The following is an 8,990-nucleotide window of genomic DNA, read 5'->3' as shown; positions in this document are numbered from 1 at the left end:
CACCCTGACCTCAGACTTCCAACCTTCAGAACCTTAAGACATGCCTGTTGTTCTTAAGCCACCTAGTCTGTGGTATTTTTGTTGCAGTAACCACAACTGATGCAGACAGCACCACCTGGACATAAAGTGTCAAAAGGCTCGGTCTCTTCCTTAGCCAGGAAGGTCCTTCCTCCCCTTCCCTCAGTGAAGCCCAGCCACCCCTGGGGGAGACAACAACAACTTGACTTCTCCCGGCACTGCCCCATCCATGTTCTCCCGGAACCCTGTGCACACCTCTATCCTAGCATCCCCAGTTGGTACTCCTCTAGCTCACTGTACATCATTTCCATGTTGACTACAAGCCTCACCTTGTTTATCCCCCAGGATCCAGCACTAACTGGAACACTGAGTGAATTGATTAATTAAATAATTAATTAATTAATGAGCAGGTAAATGGATGAACTAGCCAGCTTCCCTGGAGGGGGGACATAGAAGTCTTCTTTCCTCATTTTGTAGGTTTTCTCCTTCCTCCAGCTCCTGCACCCCAACATAGGACAAAGCTAAAAGGCCATGGTGGCTCCAGTTGCCCCAGAGCTGGCCGAGGCTTTCACTGGGGCTTTATCAGCGCTCCACTTCTTCTTCTGCACTATGCTGCTTCCATCTCGCTCCTTCTATGAGTATTGATCTCAATAAGATCCCCTCAGAAATCAGCTGCACACAGGGGCTGGGGTTGTGGCTCAGTGGTAGAGCACTCACCTCACGTGTGCGAGACCCTGAGTTCAATCCTCAGCAATAAAAATAAATAAGTGAAATAAAGGTATTGTGTTCAACTACAACTAAAAAACAAATATTTAAAAAAGAAAGAAAGAAAGAAAGAAATCACCTGCACACAAATCTCTACCTCAGAGCCCCTGCTTCCCTGGAACCCTAGTGATACAAGTTATTAGGAATATGGACTTTGGACGCTCCTAACACACCTGAGTTTGGATCCTGGCATTTCTACTTGTTTGCCCTGTGACCTTGAGAAAAACTGCCCAACTTCTCAGAGGCTTCATCTGCAGTAATGAACTCATTTGAGTTGTTGGTGTTCAATTAAATGCCATTTGAATCACACTCAGTACAGTAGCTGGTGCATTTATAAGTGCTTTAATAAAGGATCATTTGTACAGTCAGCAACATTACATGGGCCAAAGGACATGATAAGGCTCTGGAGCAAAATGAGGCCCCTGAAACCAACTGAATGGGCTACCAGGCTGTCCCCAAGAGAGGCAGGCAGATGTCTGCTGTGCGATTCAAGAGGGTATCACACACATGTCTGGACAAGCCTGCACTGATATGCTGGAGATATCCGAAGTGTGCACACAGCAAGGGCTGTGTGGTGGGTCCTTTAAGTCAGAAGAATTTTGAGAGGAAGTCTAGAATTTTTAGAGAGTCTAGGCACTTCCCCAGCCCTTGAGCAAGTTCCTGGCACCAGTAGGAAACTAGAGTTTAATCATCTGCTAGAGAAAGGAAGAATGCGTTTTCACAGTGGGGCAAATGATAATAGCCTGGGAGGATGTGACTGAGGTCTGTCTCAGACTGGGGAGGGGAGGCACAGCAGTTCGGTCTGTGATGATGGGAACAGAACTGAACATGTGCATAGAAATCCTTGTGCTCTGAGTCAATTTGACTTCATTCAATCTCTTCACTTAGTCCTGGAAGCCACAAGTGCAAAATTACCTTTGTCTCTTAAAGCCTTCAGAAACACAAAAAGGATCGTTCCTTGTTAAAGGTCTTCTGATGTTCTGTTCTCATTTATCACTGAATACTAAGCAGAGGGTTGGCAAAACTGAATAGTTCCTGATCTCTACCCTGGGGATTCATCATATCCTTATAGGAAGAAAGAGATACGCAAACAAATAATAGAAATCGTGATCTTTATCATGTAAGTAGGTATCTGTCCATTCACTGCCTATTGCGATTTGGGCACTGTGCTCCGTGCAGCAGAAACAAAGCTGAACTAGATGTGGTGCCTGACCTCAAGATACTTGAAGATTAGTGAGTACAGGGAACAGTGAGGGCACTAAGGAGGCAAAGAAGGGGAGCCTGAGAAGCTGAAATTGGAATTCCAAGCCAGAGCTTGGCTCCAGTCGTGAAATCCAATCTAATCCTGATGTTCCAAAGAATCCAGACACCTTAAATCTTTGTTTTGTTACTAATATTAGAAATATTGAGATAATAAGAACCTAAAGTACAATCGAGTGCACTAAATCTACCTCATTACATTCATTTCTATATAACAGAATATCAGTCATATTTCTGTTTATTACAATGCCCCAGCACTCACTCCATTAAAGAAAATCTAACTAAACAAGTGTGATCTCTTTTTTTGGCTAATATGTCTACGTAGACATATTAGCATTTAAATATTTTTATACATGGCCATAGGAAACGTTAAAAATAGCCCTGACCAGGCCTGCAGCAAATAATTTGTGGCATACAGTAATTAAAATGGAGTACCAGGCTGGGGATGTAGCTCAGTTGGTAGAGTGCTTGTCTTGCATGCACAAGGCCCCGGGTTCAATCCCCAGCACCACAAAAAAAAAAAAAAATTGAAATGGGGTACCATAAAATTTCCACTGAGAACCCAGGACAAAGGATACAAAAGTAATACCAAAAGTAATGCCAAAGAAAATCCTCATAATATCCTGCACCACCAAGACTTTAAAAAAAAAAAAATCTAAAAGCTTCCAGAGGAAAAAAAATATCACATTGAAAGAAAATAGAATCAGAATATAATCTGATTTCCCAACAATAACACTATGACAAAAGAGCAATGCCTCAAAATGCTAAGGGTTTTAATTTTCAGATTCAAGTAGACATTTCCATACATACAAGTTCCAAAAAATCTTACCTTCAGCACACTCTATTAAGGAAAGTTATTTAAGAATGTTCTAGGGGGACTGAAGTTGTACTCAGTGGTAGAGCATTTGCCTAGCACATGTGAGGCACTGGATTCGAGCCTCAGCACCATATCAAAAAATAAATAAATAAAATGAAGGTAGTGTGTCCATCTACAATTACAAAAGAAAAAAAAAAAGAATGTACTAGGGGAAGAAAAAGAGGAGGAGGAGGAGGGGAGAAGGAGAAGGGGGAGGAGGAGGAGAAGTGGCAGCTAAACTAAGAATACGGACAATGTGGAAGCCAGAAACAGTGGGAAACAACCAGGAGAGCAGCCAAGGAGAACTCAGAGTGCAGACGGGAGCAGATGAAGGATTCTGGGAGAAGAGACATCCGATCTAATAGCACGACTGGAGGAAGAGGCAAAATCAAAGGAAGATATGATAGTGGAAATTATCAAATTAAATATAATGAAAATAGACCACTTCCTTTTCTACTTCATCAGATTGACTTAGTCATAATAACAGAAATACCATTTCACTAAAAAATAAAATAATAAAATTTCCATGTTGTGAGAATCAGATAGGGGAGGGGGGGACAGGTAAAATATCCATAAGTCTTTATTTTAAACATGACAGAAAGAAGTCAACAGAACATGTCTTAAGGTGAGAAGCCATAAAATAGCAGTATAAGCATATTATTCAGAGACAGGGAAGTGACTCTCAGATGAAGGGGCTAAAGGGATTCCATGTGGCTGCCTCTGAGAGCTAAGACTGAGGATGAGGAGGGGTGAGGAGAGATGGTTTTTGCATCTTAAGCCTTTCAGTACCATGTGATTTCTTAACCATGCACATTGTTGCTTTGATTTAAAAAAATTTTAAAATCTGAATAAATAGGCCATCTACCCTTACAGAATGTCCTTCCTCAAAAAACTGGCTTGTTGCACAACTGCAGCTGAAGACAGGACCTGGAGAATAGCTGCTCCAGTCCTGGCCTCCCATGGACCTCACTTTCTGGCCGGAGCCATCAGCCTGAAGACTGCCTGCTTTCTGGTCACATGAGGGCCCTGTCTGAATCAAGCAGTTTTGCCTGTGGTAGTGGAGAAGGTTTCTATTTATTGCATGGTATTGCCAAAGGACACCCAGATTCCATTGCACAATCTCCAGGAAGCAAGAGCTCCTTTAAACAATGGAGAGAAAAGGCAGCATAGAAACAAAATGCGTAAGTCTCATTTGGGATGGTATTTTGATACTAATCGAATTCCTTCTCATATTTAAAATGGTTTCAACTGTCAAAGTTCCTATAGACCCCTTGGTTTTACTTTTGTAACTACTGTACAGAAAATTTCAGAAGTGTTTGAATGCTTGTCATAATCAGACCTTTTCCTCAATAAGTAGAGACATGACCATTTCCAAGAATTATACATGGAAAAGTTTTTTTAAATACATGTTTTTTTGATTTGTAGTATTGAGAGGGAACAAAATATTTATAACTTTCAAACATTCCTGTCTAAACATTTGTACAATATAATATGCTCAACTTTCTTGTTATTTGCTAATTTTTCTAAGATATATTAAACTGTTTTGTATGATATAGAAGCAGCAAGAAAATCTTCAATGTCAGAACATCAAATAAATAAATAAAACCTGAATAAAGATATGAAATAATAAATTTGGTGGATAAGACTGGAGGAAACACACAAAATAGCTAATGTACTAGGAATTTGGGGCAATTGTTTGTTCTCTGTATTATATTTTGTTTTCCTGGTAAAGTTGTATGTATATATAATATATATATATATTATATACATTATATATTGTATAATTATTTTTATGTTTTATGTATACAAATCTGTTAGGCCTAATTTCAGTATTTGATACAACATGAAAAAAGTTTATTCATTATAAAGTGGACCTGGGAAGATGTCAATAGTGGCATTTGTTATGTGTTTTGTTTTTCAATTTAAAAAGTTAAGCTTAAGTTAAACTACTCTAAAGTGGGCCCTTTCACACAAAGTTGATGGGAATAAAACTGATAAAGGTTTTTGTCAGGCAATTTAGCCATATCTATCTATATTTTAAATTAATAGTGGTCCCATATGTCTTACAAGCTCAGGAACAGACACACACACACACACACACACACACACAAAAAAAAATGCATGTAACTATGGGTGGATAAGTGTTAAGGACTTTAGAAACATAACAAATAGAACCAGGCTGGCAAAGCGTCTACCAAAGGTCAAGGAAAGTGCTGTACATTTTATTGAACTCTTTACACATCTGTGAGATAATTACCATCGATTCAGATGTGGAAACTGAGGCTCAGCCATGTACCCAAAGTCAGCTAGCCAAACAGATCAAAGAGCCTTTCACTTCAGAAATCAAAACTCCAGAGGTAAGAGAATAAGAAACAAGCAACTACTCTGCCAATCCATCAGGCAGAAAAGAGAATGAAACCCAATGTTTTTGTTGAACAAAATGGAATGTTCTTGGTACTTTCTGAAAGCCAGAAGCCCAAAGACCTTGAATGAGAAGTTATATTTTGTATAGAGCTCAACAGTGCAAAAACTCGTTAGCATCTCTTCAGTAGTACTGTATACATTATCATATAATGCCTTCTGTAAAATTAAATCATCCTAAAATTCTCAAATGTATAAACAGATGATAGGTTTTTACTTCATGTTGGAGGAACTCAGTTAATTCTATTCATAGACAACTCCCAGCCAAAAGCTCAACACACTTCCTGAATGACAGGAACCCACCAGCCTTGCAGTCCTCCTGAGACTGGGGTCCTGGCTTTACAGCGACAGGAAGAAGGTTTCTGAAGACTAAGACCAGGCAGAATTCTGACAAAAAGAGGAGCAGCTGGAAGGAGAAAGAATTCACACACATGAAAGTTGGTCAGGCAGTTCCCCAGGGAAATATCATTCATTTCAGAGGCCACTGTAAGAAGGGGAAGGAGCACTGGACTCAGAGTCAGGCCACTTGGGGTCCTGACTGCCATTTACTGACTTTGTGACCTCAGATCAAGTCATTTAACGTTTCTGAAACCCGGCCTCCCCAGGGGTATATAGGGGTTAATAACACCTGCCCTCCTACCTCCCAAAGCTGCAGGAAGGATCAGATGAGCAAATAATAACAGCTGGCTTCCACAGAAGTCTTGCTAGGTGCCAGGCAGGGGGCCACCGGCTTTATATGTCCTAGTACCACTTAATTCTCCATCAACCCACTGAAGTCGCTTCCATTGCTGCCCCTGTTCTACAGGTAAAGAAACAGAGACTTGGAGAATTTAAATGCTGTTCCCAAGTTAAGGCTGACGTTAAACCCAAATAGATTGATGCCAGGTTCTGTGCCTTAACTCTGATGTGCACATCTCTAGAAGGACCCTGTGGGCTGAAAACTGCACAATGGAAGACAGGCTGCCTAGAGGACAGACCCTCCCAGCCAAAGCAGAGGGCCTGCTTCAAGGACACCTCCAAGCAAAGGTTAAGGGACATAAGGAGGCTCAGGGAGAGAGCAGGAGGGGGCACGGTGTCTTCCCCCACCTCATCCCTGACAGCCAGATGCACACTCTGGAGAGGATTCCTGGGCATGTAGAAGGATTGCGTGTGACAGTCCACATTTTGTGGAGGAAACTTCCTAGAGCACAGACTCAAGGCCTTTGTTGCCTTTCTGGGAGAAGAGCCCCAACGAAGTTCCCCACAAAGAGATTGGACAGCATGGAGTACCATAGTAGAAAGAGCTTTAAAGTGCAACTCAGGATGCCTGGGTTTGAGCATCAAGTCCTGGATCCCAAGCTAACTCTGATATGCATGAGTCATGCAACTTGGGATAAGTCACTCCCACCATCTGGACCAAAGGACCTTCAAGGTCCTTAACCAAACTAGATTCTTACAACCCTATCTTTTCTGCCCTGCCTGACCCATTGGCACTGGGATGAAGGAAGGGACTTGGCATTTATGAAGATCCTACTGGATGTAATGTTCCATCAGAAGCTTTTAAAAATAAAAATAGCTAGAATATACATGAAGAGCTTACTTTGTGCTGGACCCAGTGCTAAATGCTTTATAAACGTGGCAATGCTATGACAAGAAAAGTTATCCCAAACTCTGAAATATAATTCACTTCTTGCCTTTCAAAGTCCTATTAGAGTATTGCCTAAGAAGTGTTCTATAGAGTTGGGGATGTAGCTCAGTGGTAGAGTGCTTGTCTAGCATGCACAGGGCCCTGGGTTTTATCCCCAGCACCCCCTCAAAAAAAGAGAGCCATTGTGACCTTCTCTGTCATCAAACTGAGAGAGAAGTCGGAGTAAGTAGAATCATCAAAGAGCAGAAAGAGCAGTAGTCCACAGGAGACCCAAGAGCTTCAAAGAGGACCTGGGACTCCAAATAAAGAGTAGCAATTGAAAAAAAATGCACAGGGAGTTTTCACAGTATGAAAGGGAATTCCACAGAGCACAATGGAGAGCAGGCTCTGGGAGAACGGGGTACAAGGGTGGGGGAGACAGGACGGAACTCCTCTGACTCCTGGTCAACTCTTGTTCTTCCAAACTAGGCTTAAACATGGCTTCCTTGGGGAGCCTTTCAGAACCCTTTAGACCAGCTCAGGTTTCCTTGCCCCATGTTCCTAAAGCTCTTCTAAATTGGTCACACTTGTTCAACCTGCCTAATGTGTGGTGTTCTCTCCGGGAGTGCTTGGCATCCAGAATGAGAAATCTAGAGTGAACAACGTGGTACCTGCCCCCTGGGTTTTATCCCCAGAACTCCCTCTCAAAAAAAAAAAAAAAAGGTCTATACATCATTTAGTGAACGAACAGGTGGATGGATATGGACAACTGTGTGGGTGGGTGGGTGAACCAATGTCCTAAAAATCCAGTAGAGAGCAATAGGGGAGAGATGTTGCATAAGCAGCACAGGTTTGAGGGAGAACAGGGGGCATATAAAAATAACTGTAAATAACCATACCGGAACTTCTGGGAATTTGATTTCACTTTACTATGCGAAGCCCACACAAGCTTTCTGAGAAGAGGCAGGACCTACAATGAGGGAATTTTATCTCTGCTTTGCTGTCAATGAGAAAATGCATTTGCCTGCTGCTGGCTGACTCAAAGTTTCATGGTTTATTTTCAACTCATCATCTATTTTAAAAACTGACTTGAGTTTTGCCTCTGGCTACCCACAGTCCATCTCTCCTTATGCCTCAACTTTCCCTCTTAAGCTCTTCTTTACAACTTAACCCCTAAAATAGTTTCAATTTCAAATATTCTGACCTGCTGTCTATAGAAACCATCAAAATACCTCAGAGGTTTCACCATTTCTACATTCATATTATAGCTCCAAGACAGATCCTCACATCTGAAAGTGGAATAAAAATCTGTATCAAATCTGTTAAGGATCTTGATTCAGGATTCAGAAAATGTGCCCTTAGCCAGTGCCTCATACTTAACTTTTTATTTTATATGTAATCAAGTTACATTTTTAAGCTCATAAAGTTACATGTCTAATATATGGAGCAAGCATTAAACTAGATGCTATCAATGTGAAATTGTATAGTACAAGTCCATCCAATTAACCATTTAGACAAAAGAAAATGTGGATGCGGAATTCCCATGGAGTCTTGCCAGATATTTAAAGGCAAAAGAAAAGGCAAGCGGGGTTCAAGAGCAAGAATAAAGGCAGAAGGGAGAGAAATGCCTTGGCTTATTTGGGGAGATCACAAAGCAGCTCAAGACTTGAGGAGCATAAGGCAAGTGAGAAACTGGAGAGATGGAAGAAGCCAAAATAATGGGTCATGACTGTAACAATGGCAGCTAACATTCACTCAGAGCTTACTCTGGGCCAGGTACTCTAATCCTACAAGGCAGGTCTATTTTCACACCATTTGTATAGGTAGGGGAAACTAAAGAGAGTTTGGGAGAGATGAGCCTTTGAAGACTTTAAACCAGAGTAGCGTGACTAGACATATATTTTTAAAATACATTTCTGGACATAGTATTTATTGATAAAATGAACTAAACATTACTTTAACTGGAGTTGGGGTGGGCACATGAAGATTCCTACACTCTGATAATTTGGCAATGAGAACTATACTAGTCCCTCATCTTTTGTGTTTGAATTTTTCCATAGTAAA

This window comes from Ictidomys tridecemlineatus, chromosome 3, assembly GCF_052094955.1.
Source record: "Ictidomys tridecemlineatus isolate mIctTri1 chromosome 3, mIctTri1.hap1, whole genome shotgun sequence".
Classification (NCBI taxonomy): Eukaryota; Metazoa; Chordata; class Mammalia; order Rodentia; family Sciuridae; genus Ictidomys; species Ictidomys tridecemlineatus.
This window is presented reverse-complemented; position numbering follows the sequence as displayed.